Source organism: Sabethes cyaneus, chromosome 3, assembly GCF_943734655.1.
Source record: "Sabethes cyaneus chromosome 3, idSabCyanKW18_F2, whole genome shotgun sequence".
Classification (NCBI taxonomy): domain Eukaryota; kingdom Metazoa; phylum Arthropoda; class Insecta; order Diptera; family Culicidae; genus Sabethes; species Sabethes cyaneus.
This window is the reverse complement of record NC_071355.1, coordinates 631603-647417: the sequence shown is the minus strand read 5'-3', so window position 1 is coordinate 647417 and position 15815 is coordinate 631603.

Below are 15815 nucleotides of genomic sequence, written 5' to 3'. Positions count from 1 at the left end.
TCTATGATGCATTAGGACAGCCCACAATATTTCCCTCAACGCTGACCTCCTAAAAGGCCCTGATCAGCTCGCGTCGCTCCTGTCCGTACTTATCGGCCTCCGAGAGTATAAAGTAGCGGTTTGTGGAGACATTAGAAAAATGTTCCACCAGATTCTAATGCTGCCCGAGGACCAACATTGTTAACGATTTTTCTGGCAGAAGGAAACTGAAGCAGAACCTGGCGTGTACGTCGTTCAAGTAATGACGTTCGGGGCCAGCTGCTCCCGTATTGCGCAGCATGTGAAGAACCCTAAAGTGATTTGAGAGGGATTACCCGGTTGCTGTCGACGCCATAATCAAACGACACTATGTCGACGAAATGCTGATTAGCTCGGAGACGGAAATGGAAGTCTTGAAGCTTGCGGAGGATGTAAAGAAAATTCATGCAAAGGGCGGGTTCGAAATAAGAAATTGGATTTCGAACTCTAAAAAGGTTCGAGCAACTCTCAACGGTGAAGCAGCCGTGGCGAAAAACCTGGATATTGGAGAGGAAGCCAAAACGGAGAAAGTGTTCGGGATGTGGTGGAGCACCGTGACAGATTGTTACACTTACAATATGTCATCTCGATATGACGATGCTCTTCTGGCCGGAACCCGTCAGCCTACAAAAAGAGAGGTTCTCCGAGTATTAATGATGGTGTACCACCCGTTGGGGTTTACATCGCATATGTTGATGTTCCTGAAGGTGCTTCTACAAGAAATTTGGAGAACATCGACCGGCTGGGATGATCCGAGCCAGAACGCACAATTTGAAAAATGGTTGACGTGGCTGACGGTTTTTCCGCAGATAACCTCTGTCGAGGTTCCCCGATGCTATCGATTGTTAACCTAGAGTAGCACCACTAAAGTTTCTCTCAATCCCACGATCTGAGCTTCAAGCAGCTCTGCTCGGTGTACGGCTTTCCGATACCATACTCAGGTCTCTAACCATCAAGGTCTCGAGGCGGCTCTGCTGGATAAAGTCGGACCACCGACGTTACAGTCAATTTGTTGCCTTTCGGGTAAGTGAGATCCTCGAAACCACGGAGATTAGCTAGTGGTGCTGGGTCCCAACATAGCAAAACGCTGCCGCCGATGGAACCAAGTGGACACGAAACCCAGATCTATCCGCTGATAGATAGAATTCCTTCGACATGTCCGAAGTCCGGAAAGGAAAGGGCATTCGGAACAACCCACTCTTCCGCAGTGCCTTTCTGGACGAAAATGGAATCGTTCGAATCCGAGGTCGCACCAAAGCGTGCATATTTGCTGATCGTGATGCCACTGAACCCAACACGATCATGAACGAGCTTCTGCAACGCTACCGTATTCCTCGCTTGAAAGCGACCTATCACACTCTTCGGAAGAGCTGTCAACACTGCACGAACTACGCGGCGAAACCACAACCACCGGCGATGGGCGACCTTCCACAGGTTTAGGCATTTGGCCGTCCCTTTACGTACATGGGGCTGGATTACTTCGGTCCGATACTAGTCTCGGTAGGCAGACACTCCGAAAAACGTTGGGGAGTTCTTGCCACTAATCGCTCACGCACTGTCCACCAACTCCTGCATAATAGCAATCCGGAACGTCATGATTAGGAGGGGAGTGCCCGCCCAAATAACAATTTCAATTTTAAGGTGCACTTGAAGAGGTTTCCAGCATTTGCTGCTTAAAACCGATCTCAAAACTTGTAATTCTACCAAACTGCGATAAAACAGCCATAAAACCCTTATAAGGCGAAGGAGGCCCACACTAAAGAAGGTTCTCAAGAAAATTTACAAAGATCCTTTTAAAACTTGAAATTCTTATCTATTTATAATGACTTCCAAGAGTCGCTAGAAACAAAAAGAAAGCTGCCACAAGTGTTGATGATTTTATGGTTGTCTCTTCAAAGAACACTTGCAAGACATCATACACTTCTCACAGCCTTAAATGTTTTAAATTGAACAAGAGCTATAAGCTATAAGCATTCACAGATATTGCTATTTCGAAATGGGTATAAATGTAAATTGAAAATAAAAATGGTGATAAAAGCAGCTGCTTTGTTGCTCATAAATGAGAAATTTTTCATGCCACGCTCGGTTTGTCGATGTTTTGTGACTTGAAAGTTGGAAAATTTTAACGCGCCAGTTATTTTTGCTAGATTATTTAAAAATTAAATTAATAAAAAAAATTAATGATTTCATGAGGAAGTTGATAGCTACCAAATTTTTACCTAATTGTGGCAAAAAGGCTTTTATATGTCTAAACATTTATTTAAAAAGATAAGATCACTAATAGTATTGCATAATACCATATTTATAAGCGCCCATATGCAATTGACTACAATTTCAAAAGTAATCAAAATAGCCCTGTTCGCCAGTTTTTCAATGGTTTTATCCAAATCAACCCGAAAGCGCTTATAAGACTAACATTTCTTGCACAAGACAAAGTAAATTTTTCCAAGAGCGCGATAAGTTAACCAATATTTATTGTATTCTTGAAGAAGACAAGTTGCGCTTGAATAAGAATTGTTTGAATTACTTGAGGGCACCAAGTTTTTGCAAGATAACCATTCTAGTATAAACAAAGAAAACATCAACGAAGTATCGACGTAACGTGTTGTTTGTGCTGTTTGGACTGCACGACAGTTCCAAGCGTTTAATTTACAATTGGTATTGGTACAACTGTTTTTAAAAGTTATGCTTCAACTGCTTCAGTGTCTTCAAACATTTTCCATACAAAGACATCTGACTTATGAACTCTATATTTAGTTTAAAAAATACGAAAAGCTCTAGCGGCACCCGCACCGCCTCTGGCAAATGCATCATTACCGGCACTGTCCTTCCCCAGTTCAGTTAGTCCTGAGATTTTTATTGTTTTGTGACTTCGCTGATTGTTCATATGAATGAGTTTTCAAAATATTATACGTATTTTCGCTTAATTTTCGTTTAAAAGATCTGTATTCTTCAATTTTCTCCAGGTTCAGATGCCCATTTTGACAGATTAGTTGTTTACGTTAGAATGTTCTTATTCAAGAGTATAATTTCTCTTTCAAGAATATACGATTTTAAGAGAGTTTTATGGCAGTATTGTTAAGATAAACGAATCTTGCAGAAGAATGTCATAAGTTTTTATCAAAACTATTGTTAAGTTTTAAGGAGCGTCGTTTTTAAGCAAAAATGAAGTATCCTTTAAAACCCCTTGTAAGGTGAATTACACTTATTGATAATTTAGTTTTATGGGTGATTCTTCAAGTCTCCTTCAGTCATACTTCAGAAATGTTAGTCAAATAAGATAAAATTCACTTGAGAAGGAACATTATAAAACCTAACAAACTTTGAAATGCACTGATAAAACTACTATAAGAAATGAATAAGACCAATTTACTAATGGATTGTTACTTGGGCGCTGTTCCAACTTCCAAGGTACCAGCAAGGAACTTAAGGCAGCCATTGAACTGCTCGACCAAGACAAATTAGCGAGAGAGTTCACCACAACTCGTACCCAATGGACCTTCATACCTCCGGCTTCACCACACATGGGGGGAGCCTGGGAACGACTGATCCGTAGTGTGAAGCAAAATCTAACCAAGCTACAATCGTGTAGACTACCAACCGACAAAGTGCTGCTGGACGCGATGACGCGTAGACGGCGATGATTCGCCCGTGCTGACACCTAGCGACTTCCTGTTGGGGTCAGCAAATGGCCTAAGGTCTTGGGTTCCCTTCGATGATAGTCCGTTAACGCAGAGGAACTGTTGGATACAATCTCAAATTATGGCTGACCAATTCTGGAAACGTTGGGTACGCGACTACATGCCCACGATCACCAGTCGAACCAAGTGGTTCACACCCGCCAATCCTATCGCTGTCGGCGATATCGTTGTTATCGTCGACCCGAAGTTTTATCTAAATTATTGCCCGAAGGGAAGAGTAATTGCTACGCAACGAGCTCCAGGTGGCAGGTACGGTAGGCCACGGTGTAGTCGGCATCTGGTGGAATATACGAGCGTCCAGCTAGAGATCACCTCTATCTAGGTTTATTTCTTTTCCTAGATCTACTGACCGCTATTACTTTCCTTCAGTTGGGTCACCCCTGCGAAATGGTGCTTTCTACGAAAAGATTTTCCGTGAAATGGTACATCCCGCGTAAGGTTTTTTGCGAAATGGTATTCTGCGAAACTCTATATTCCGCGTTATGGTCAACCGAGATTTGGTGTTCCGCAAAATGGTATTCGGTGAAATGGTTTGTAATGATGGCGAATATTTAAATGCTATCCGCTTTATTTCATCAGGCTAAGCAATGGGGGGAGTTGTTTTCTACTTTACTGCGAGGAAAATTTGTATATTAAACCACCCATGAACTCCCCAGAAACTTGCAAAACTCGAGATTGTGACAAAGGTCATCCGAGATTCACGATTTATGAACAACACAGTTTAATTTGTGGCAATACGAAGTTTGTCGGGTCAGCTAGTTCAATAATAAATATTTAATTTCTGTTTCTAAAAAATGTAAGTAAAATTTGTTATCGCTTTTTAATTCCTGAGACCCCTCGCCCGGAACTTGTACGAAAAGAATCGCCAGCGTTGAATATAATGAATGATCAAAGTAAGCCACGACTGCGCAAGTGAAACACATATTTTTCCTTCGAGTGTGAGTACAACTTTGTACGGTATTTAAGCATCTACGAGATTGTAAATAATTGTTTGTGTAAAATGTGACTTTGTTTCAAATCTCCAATACGAATTCTCTTAAACCGTAAATTGATACAGCATAAGAGTGAGTTTACCGAAACAAAATAAGTGTTGAGCTACTCGTACGGTCGCGATTATTGAAATGAAAACGGCAAATGTTTCCCCTCTAACCAGCAGTGTATTTGTTTGTCATTCAGTGATTTCCAACAAGTTGCAGTTCCAGTTAAAGTGATCGAAGCAAACCATGACCGTGAACAGTGCATTTAGTGAAGTAGTGCATTTTGGATACAAAAATCATTTTGTGGAGAATTGGTAACAAGTAAAAGGATGTGTAAGCTAGCTACAACCGAAATACAAGTAAGTGAGCATATATTTACCGAAAAAGCTATTTAAGCATGTTTGTTATTAATTTTTGCTGCTTACGAGGAAAAACATGCTTTTGAATTGCTTAGTGCTGCGTTGATTATCTTTTACAATAAAAAAAATGGCAGCCAACCAACCAAATGTTGGTCTCCACTACGGTACTTACTTTGCAAAAAAACATAAATCTACCACTGCAATTATCCTGTAACGTATTTATCAACATTTAAATGGTGACTATCAGAGCAAACGGTGCCACCACCCGCTTCCGAGATCCAAACCAACGAACTGCTTTACCATACTGATTACGACGACAGATACCATCCTGGAAATTTCCATACACAATCGCTTGCCTGTCGCTTGCCGGGAGGATGTTATTTTCCAACAAATGCATTCATCCGGATGGAACCACACACATCGCCAGCCGTGCGTCCCTTCCGGGGCGGTTCACCCCAATCCACAGCTGCTGCTGGGCTGCGTGAAACAGTACCACAAACGTATGCATCCGAGGCAAACGTTGTTGCCATAATATGACCGGATCATAGCATGCTTTGCCGATGGTTGTTACACTTACGATACATTCTCGCACCTTTCGGTTTTAGTGTGCACTCGAAAGATGAAACTTTTTCCTTTGGCAGCATCGTATAAGCTGACCAAATGCTTTTAATGTGATGCTGGAAGCAGCGTTTTGCAATGCATTTCTCAAAAGGATGCAATTTTCTACGATGATGAAAGTGTTCAGATGCATACGACGAACGCTTCCCAATGTTTGGCCAATGCGGAAGAAGAAAATGGTGGAGTCTGAACGGTCTGAACGGAGTGCGTTTCTGGGTAGGTGAAGCTGAACTTGGACTCAGCAATGCATTGTTTGCATCTTATTGAGAACAAGTACATATTGCATAGGTACTTTAATGTTGAAGCATTTTATCTGTGGAATTAATGTTGTTGACCGTTTGAAGCCAAACTGTGTCTTTCTTTGCTAGGATCGCAGGCAGCGAAACAGAAAGAACTATGGTTTTCCAGGTAGTAAAAGTTTCCAATTGATTGCTGGCCACATCTTACCAGTTGGTCAAGTAATTACTGAGTTAAAAGCATTCCAAATCTGACCAGTTCTCATGAAAATGACGCTTCCTTAATGAAGGAAGTGGAGTTATTTGCACCCTGAACTATGATTGTGGTAACTTTGCTCCTTGTAAATTGCTGACCGCATCACTATTCATCTGTTTTCTCAATCTACAATACGACGATGCTGCTGGGTGTTACGACATGAGACAGTATGCAGTTCACAATACGATAAAAGTTCCGGACTGTGTGTTCCGATAAAAGAAATCCTCTACGAACATCCCGCTATCAATTTCATAACAGCACCATCGGAACTATATAAATGCAAATGTAGCAAAATGACAAACCGATTCCGTACTGCTGCTGCCTGTACCGAAACCGAGAACGAGACAGGTTGGATTCCAATCTGCAGCGAACAAATTGTTCGCTTTTGCTTCGCCGTTCTCCTTTTTCCATCCCATCCCATCCCATCTTCAGTTCAGGATAACACAATGCATTTCGTTCGTTTAGATTCACATTAAAAGTGATTCTGCCACATCTCGCTATCGCATCGTATCGCACAAACATCAATTGATTGGATTTGCAAAATGACGGAAAGTTTCCGTTTTGCTTCTTGTTTGCTTCGTTTCTTACTTGACATGCAACAAATATCTTTAAGCTTTTATTACGAAGATGAACGGTGCCAGCTGATTGTAGACTTTTGCATCGATTCCATCGGTGATTGACTATAATTTCTTGCTTATTTAGGAATAATATCACAATATGTAATAATATTAATATTAATCATAATATTATAGGTGGGTGGGGAGGAGAGAGGAATTTTCTGGCCTAGGAAACTGAAAACTATTGAAAACTTGGGACTTTCGGATGTAATTTGATTTAAAATTGGAGTGTTGAAATTGGACTAAAAATTAGATTTGGAACTGGACTAGAAATTAGGGTTGCAATTGGGCTTAAAATCGGGCAAGCAGTTGAGCTTGTTATTGGAGCTTAAATTAGACGTGAATTTGAACCAATTTGAGCTTGAAGTTCTACCTAAAACCGGTCAGGGACAAGATATTAGACACGAAATTTAACATGAAATTAGAATTTACATTTTTCGTCCTATTTTCTAACACGTTTTACGTCTCTTCTCTTCATTTTCCCATTTTTTCGTTTCCTGTTTTCACCTTTTCCTAAATTTTTATCACCTTTCTTTCTCGTTTTTCATCGAATTTCGAAACAGATACTGATGAAGCCTGCAAGTCGTAGGCAGCAGTGAACAGTGGAATTTTATGGTGAAAAGTTTTCTTTCATCTTATTACTGTTTATTCTGTTTTTACTTCTTTTTTCCTTTTCCTCTTCGGTTTTCCTTGCTTCTTTTTGCCGTTTTCAACTCCATGCAACCCGTTACTTTGGTCCGTTTTTCCAGTGTTTCTTCTCTGTTCCCATACCATCTTTCTCCTTTTATATTCCGTTTGATCTCTCTTCCCGATTTTCTTCTTCTCCCTCTGCCTCTCTCTCTCTCTCTCTCTCTCTCTCTCTCTCTCTCTCTCTCTCTCCTGTAGCTGTCTCGGTTGTCGTCGCTTTTCTCCCGCTTTTTCTCGCTTCCAATCTCGTTTTTCTGTCTCGTGTTTTATCATTTTCTGTTCTTTTTTTAGTTCCGGTGCAGCGGGCGCACCCCCCCCCCCCCTCGGCTCAAAACTAGAGAAAATGAAAATACTTAATTACTTGTTGTACCGCCAACCTCATGGGTTGACGAAATCGAATTCATTTGCATTATTCTCTACATTGGGTTTTAATTCTAGCCTAAACGTTACGGGGGATTTCCCCACCTACTTAGTTTCCCTGAGGGATTTCTCCATGCGATGCTCGCTTTTACCCGTTCTAACTGCTGATACGTTTCACCGCATATAAGTGCCTCGTACGTATACGTATTCGTTCTAGTTCAAAACTCACTTGGTAGGAAACTCATTGATAATAGTGCTGCATTCCAGCTGTACTCTGAGTACGTCCACGCTTTTAACTGAGAGTGAATAGAACATCTTATATATAAAAATGTTTTACTTCTTTTCAGTTCAGTTTTCTCTTTTCCAGTCCCGTTTTTTTTCGTTTAACTCTCTTTTCAAGAAAAAGGGTTTTGCTCTCACTTTTTTTGCGCTTTTCCTCTTTTTTCTCATTTACCTTTTTCTGTTCCACATTTCATGTTTCATTGTTTCCAGCCAATTTTTTCTTATTTTCAGTGCCGTTTTCTCTATATTTTTTCACCGTATTTTTTGTTATTTTCTTTCCCGTTTTCCGTCTATTCTCTTTATTTTTCCATTCTTTCGTTTCCTGTTTCACATTTTTTTACAGTGTATAACTTATTTTAAAGATTTTACTTATTATAATTCTCATCTTTAGAAAATGTTATACACTGTAAAAAATTATTTTTGGTGAAAATAAAAAAAAACATCATATTTTCAAAATATTATTACTCGCCAGCAATGACACCTTTAGAAAAAGTAGTGTATATTGTTACCTTTAACATGTCAAAAAAAATTTTTTTTTGAAATGCGCTTTTTTAGATATTTAACTTTTTAGATTTATTTTCTTTTTTTTTTTCAACAAAAAAAATTTTTTTTCGGTGCACATATTTTTTTAGAAAGGCAATTTTATTATCTACAAGTTTATTGAAGACACTATTTCGATCAAACCATTTTTCCAATATAAAATATTTAATGGATTAGCATGGATTAGATTAGATAATGGAAAAAGCAGTCGACATCTTAAAAAAATACCTGATATGATAAAATGACTCCATTTTTTAAGGGGAACAGCTGTGCAAAGTTTTAGCTAAATCAAAGATGATAAATTAAAAAATATGTTATTTTTTCGTCACTTGGTGTGGAATCCCTCTACTGGAACACGATCAGATTCGTTTAGATGCCGGTTACCCACTTCTCCAAAAAACAGTCCTTGGTTTCGTCGTAAGTGGTAAGATTTCGGAACAACCCAATGACACTGCCGTATATTCAAGCCACTTCTGCTCCGATGAATCCCTCGATACTCAACTACAACGATTCTGGGAAATAGAAGAGTTGGACCACCATAAGGAGTACACTGCGGACGAGCAGTTTTGTGAAGACCATTTTTGTCAAACCATGTCAAGGGATAGCGACGGGCGGTACATTGTTCGCCTTCCGCTGAGACAGGAACTACTTTGAATGATCGGAGACTCGTACACTCCTGCCCTGCGTCGTTTCTTGTCCATCGAAAAGAAGCTGGCGACCAATGAGAATCTACGACAAGAATACATATATGTATTTTATGCGCGAATAGGAGCAGCTGGGGCATATGGAGGTGATTCCGATCCGCGACCAACGATGTTGCCGTATTGAAGGGTGTATCTCTAGAACTGTGGGACAATTCAAAACCATTGGAAATAGATCGCACAGCCATCGTTAAAACTCTTGGTCTTTTCTGGTTTCCCAATTCCGATGAGCTCGCCTTTAAGATACCTATCTTTCACGAGCTGAATGCTACCACAAAGCGAGTTGTTGTATCTGAGATGTCGCGTTTGTTTGATCCTATTGGCCTGCTGGGACCCGTCATTATCAATGCAAAGATGTTTGTGTAAATTCTCTAGGCAGAACACTTATCATGGGACACAGAGCTCTCGGAAGAGTTTAAACAATGGTGGTTATCTTATCGTTCTGACATTTAGTATTTACGCAAGTTCCACGCTTCCACAAAAGGCTACGGATGCTGCCTGCACCGTATCATCGGATGAAGAGGGTAACTTTCACAGCCACCTACTTACCTCGAAATCACGTGTGGCTCCTCTACGCGGACAATCCGTTCCGCGACTAGAACTCTCCGCCGCACGACTTGGTAGTCAGCTTATTTCACTAAATCAGCAACTATGTGGACAATCACTACAATCGTGCTACACGAAGGAAAGAAGGTTTTTGTTTCGAACCGCGTGGCCGAAATACAACGACTCACCTTGGGACTAGAATGGAAACACCCCGCTGACCGAATTTCCCGTGGTATGCTTGCCAGCCATATCATTGACGACGAATTGTGGTGGCATGGGCCAACATTCTTGCGATCTTCTCCAGAGTATTTGCCTGAACAAGCGATTTTGGTTGCAGAAAACTTACCGTTTAACGACGAAGTCGTTAGTGAAGGCGAACAAATGCTATTTAACCGGTTTTTTTGACTTTGCAAAGCTGCTTAAATGCGTGACTTACTGTTACCGATTTGATTATAATTGTAAAGCTTCGAAGAAATAACGCTCGTTTGGTATACTCACTCTGGAGGAATGTGACTTTGCAGCAAAAATTTTCGTTCGTATCGCACAACGTTTCTCGTTTCCTGCGGAAGTCAAAAGATTTCCTTTGGGCATTGGGGGTTTATCAAGTTTACCAAACCGTGACTCCAAATCACCGCTTCGAAACCTCAACTTATTTATGGTCCAGTTTGAATTATTAAGAAGCGAAAGCCGACTGCGATATTCAAATACGCCGTTTGACACTCACTTTCTTATCATCCTACAGTCTAAGCTCAACCTTAGTTTCTTGATCGCGCGAGCAACACATCTCAGAACATCACATGGTGATCCATCGCTCCTGATTTCTACCATGCGCCAACGCTACTGGCAGCTTCGCGGACTTGATCTTGCACGCAAAGTGGTTCGTCAACCACACAAATTATGGCACCACTGCCAGCGGTTCGCATCAACCAGCACGAGCAGGGATGGAAAAAAATCGCTTCTAGCGATCAAGATCATAGGAGCGATCTGATTCAGATTCATGGACATCACTACTTGTAAGCGACAAACACTTTGTCGCATGTTCATTGCATGATTGCGTTGAGAAATATAACAGATACAGACGATTGGTTGTGTACATCGTATGAATCGCAGTGCAAACAACATGTGTGACCTTTTTTCTCGCAGCTAGGTAAAATGTAACACTATGATCGACTGCTGAGACTGTTCAGAGAACAAAATCTTGTTATCACCGCTAAAGATTCACTGTTTGTCATGATCTGTACGGATCGTGATCTGTGCGTGTGGCGACAACTCACAGATTTTATCAAAATCACTGATCTTCCATCCCTGAGCACGAGTGTTCTTATATACGGGAATGGAATACTGTGGACCGTTCTTCGTTCGTCCGTTACAAGGAAGGGGCGTCGATGAAAATGTTGTTCGTATGTTTGGTGGTGAAGGCCGCGCATTTCAAATCGTCGCCGTGTCGTGCATTAACGCCGTGAAACGTGTCGTTGCGCAGCGTGGCCGTGTCGTTGAACTACATTGCGACAATGCGACCGCATTCGTCGGGGCGGATCGCGAGCTCCAGAGATCGCGAATTGAGCTAATACAACAGTTAAAAATCATTATTGTATGGACAATGGGATTAATTTCAGTTTTATTCCTGCCCGCTCACCACACTTTGGCGGACTATGGGAGGCAGGAATCAAGTCCTTTAAACACCACTTTCGTCGTATAATGGGACTGAAAGCTTTCTCGGTGGACCAGTTCCATACCGTTGTCAGTCAAGTAGAAGCCGTGCTGAATTCTCGTCCCCTCTCACTCCTCTCCGATTCGCTGTTCGGGGAGCCACTCGTCTCAATTGCTGAGCCTGATTTAAGTCACATCTATCCCGGTCGCCTTGACCATCTGCAGCATATAAAGCATATAAAGAAGGCACTACAGGATCTCTGGACACGTTGGTCGCGCGATAAGCCAGTTGCACCAGCGTACAAAATGGAAAAATACGCAACCTAATCTGCAAGTGGGACAGCTGGTTTTGTTGAAGGAAGATTCTCCGCCGCTACAGTGGCCACTGGACCACATCGTAGAAACGATTCCGGGCAGAGATGGACATGTCCGGGTAGTCGTAGTGAAAACTGCAACAGAGCAATATAAGCGGGCCGTAACTGAAATTACGTTTCTTCCAATAAATCCTGATACCACTGAAGATGATACCATCGCTTTGTGAAACACTAGAGACTCATTTCGAAGCTAAACGTTTCAACGGGGCCGCCTTGTTACGCAAAAGTGTTATCACCCTATTGAACCTTCGCTATCAGCAGTCACTCTCGCATTGTAACTCAATACACAGATCTGACTCTCGCACTCAATACGCACTCCAATCCACCCGAAACATATCACACATGATAATAAAGTTAGTTAAGTAAAGACCACTAAACGAAGCATTAGTTCCCTTCGATAGCAGTCCGAACATCAAATCAAAAATTCGGTGTAACTTGCCAGTCAAGTATCTTCCCGAAACAACAGCAACAAAAGTATCCGTTTTTGGCAACACAAAATATTTTACTTCCAAAAATATGCTTAAATATTGGTCAGTTTCCGCATACATACTTTAAATGACGAAAAAATATTGCCCTAAGTGTGTTCTTGAAAAAAAGCTTGCGGTTTCGAACAATAATATTTTAACTGCCGTAGAACTACGTCTCACCGCAGGTCGCCAAAAACTTACTTGCACCGCACGCATAGCTCTTGGCGGATTTTGTAAATATAAAAAGGTTGTAATATTTTCAACCAATTTCTAACCGTTTGTTATAGTATAACAAAGGTAAAACCTTGGGTAAAACATTCCCCCACTCTATTGTCTGTCTATTTTCGAACACTCGTTGATTTAGGAGTCCATTCAAAATACGATTCAACGAACAATGAACAATATTTTTTCGTCACTTGGCGTGGAATCCCTCAGAAGCGATTTTTTTCCATCCCTGTTTCAGATTCAATTCTTCATTGAATGCAATGGTGGCTTTGAAAATATGTGGACGGGGGCTCATAGGTACAACGCCTGCAACCATTGAGACACAGAGATTTCTTTTAAAAATCAATTGTGTGCATCATAAAGGTTGAAATAGTAATGAATGACAAGCCCACAGATTATTGTATTAAATATGATTATGCGTAGCTTGACATGTTTCAATAACCTTACTTTAACTCGCTTGCGGCCTTCTAAAAAGTCATTGGTTACAAATAACATTAAAGCCAAAGCACGTTCATCGCAAATATAACGTACCATTCGAATGTCCTTCTCTTTTGGCATGAATGGCAACAGTAACGTAAGTTAACGGCGTGGACTCACTGTCTTTTGCTCCGAGAAGGTTTTACTAGTTTACTTTCACACCATACCGCTTGTTACATAGCAGAAAATATGGCAAATACGCAAAAATTTCTGATTTATTTGTATGAGAGTCCTTATCCTCCTACCACAGGGCTGAGGGGTCTCAAATCATCATAAAATAAATTCATGCCTCCAAATACCCCCGCATTCTAAATTTGGTTCCATTTGCTTGATTAGTTCTCGAATTATGAGGAAATTTGTATATTATTTGTATGGGAGCCCCCCCTCTCACGCCCTCCCTGAAACTGCTCTCTTACCCCCTCCCCCTCCCATTGCTGGTTATTTTATCTATCCAACAACATATAAATTGTTCAGTTTCATTCAGTAGTTCAGTAGTTATTAGCATTTGAAATCTTACATTCAAACGTTACACTTCTATTTTCGTTTTCTCAAAGTGCTATTGTAAACAAAGACGTAATCCTACGTCAAAAAATAGAGAGAAAAATGGTTAACGCAAGACAAAAGGGATTAAACAGAAGAATAAAGTCGAATGTGACAGAAAAGGAGGTACGGAATACGCACGAGGCACTCATATGCGGGGTGCAATGTATCATCCGGTAAAACAGGTTGAAGTGAGCCTCGCCTGGAGAACTTGCTTAAGGATACTAAGTAGGTGGCAAAATTTCCCCTTTTACGTTTAGGCTAGAACCTAGAATTAAAAACCAAAGTAGAGAATAATGTAGAGTACGGCGGGTCATAAGTGCGATGTATGAAATTGTCATCAATTTTCGTGAGGTATAAAGAAGGACAGCAACATAACATATTTTCTAGTGATGCAGTAACTCAATGTCTTAACATTCAACTATAAATCATCTGCGGTAATAGTGTTCTGCAACGTAAATTCTTCCTTCTTCTGATCCAGTGTCGAGTCCGCGGGGCAAAAGTGCGAAGCTCGTATCCATGAAACAGTACACAACACTAGCTAACAAAACCATATTATCTTCAATCTGCGTTGTGTTTCGGTAAGGAATATTTTCAATTTGCACCTTTCCTATTTTGCGCTGGTGTATTGCAGCTTCCGTTAGATTGAAACTTTTCCAAACGTTTGTTTTTTGTTTCATCAGCGGAAAAACATTGTTTTCCTTCGGCCAACATCTGTAGAGCACGCAGTTTTCTGCAGATCTTCCATTTCTAGTATCTGTAATATAGTGCCTAAAGCTGTATATAATTAGCTATGCATTTTTTCCTCCTCAATGAATCGCACTTTTGCCCCGTCCGTTTGTTTACGGAAATTACGGAAAAGCGAAATATATATAGTAAATTCTTTCCACCGTATTTTCAAAACAGATATGTGAGTGAAGTAAAACGCTGCCACAAATTTTCAACAAGTAATATCCGCCTGTTGATATCGCATTTGCCGTATAACGAAAAATTATATCAAAACCGCCCTAAAATAACATTTGCACATAACTCAGCAACTATGCTTCGTAAGCAACCAAAGTTTACGTTAGATTCAAGCTGTCAAAATAGTCACCCATCCATGCCAATGTAGTCAATTTACTCGGAATCTGCACCGATAAGTCATTGAATCGCACTTTTACCCCTCCTTACACTATGTGAATTCGATTTACGACCCATATGGTTGGCGGTAGTGCAAGTAACCGCCGCGACTTTAATTTGCATTTTTTACTTTTCATGTATAGGAACCGAAAAAAGAGAAAAAACAGAAAATGACAGGATGGAAGGAAATACGAGATTGAAAACGAAAAAAGGCAAAAGGAAAACGACGATAACCGAAACAGAGGAAAATCAGGACACAGGAAGCAAATTGGAACATTAATGTTAATGAACATTAATGTTCAGAATAAGGAACGTTGTCTGCTTTGGTTTCCAGAATTAGGAATATAAACAATGATTACAAAAAAACATTGAATCCCTTGAATTTTGAAACTCCTTAAGCGTTCAGATTATGGTGACTGCACGGTAATAGATATGGCGAATTGTACCTGCCGACGAGTGCGTCCTTTAAGAATAGAGCATCTATTGTACGCCTTCTGTTCACCAAGCTTCTCGTTCCAATCAATAAACATAACTATTTATAGTCAGGTATCAGCACAGCGAATAAATTTCTTTTGGATTTGCTCAATGCATTATTTGTGTGCTTCGTAGAATGGTCGTTTGATCTGCGGCGTTTGATCAAGCCAAATAACGAAATTGCTTTTGCGACAACCCTTTCAGTATGCCGGATGCAGTTAAGCTCGCTATCCATTTATACCCGAAGATCGCATACATGATCATTTCTTGGTATTACTTCCATTAAATCATCAAATAACAATTTGTTTGGTTTTCGTGCATAGGAAACCAGATTGCTCTTCCTCGTATTAACTTTCAGGCCAAACATATAGCAAAAGACCGACAAAATTTTGTACACTATCCTGAAGAATTTGACAATCCTTAACATGACTGTGACGAAAAGCAATGGTCCAAGATGACTCCCCTGAGGCACACTAGTGCAGACCGGGAATGAATCGCTTAACCACCTCAGATTTATACCGCCTATTACATACTTTGGCAACAATGATGTAATCGCATCTATATTTATTACGTCAAAAGCTTTAGCTATAT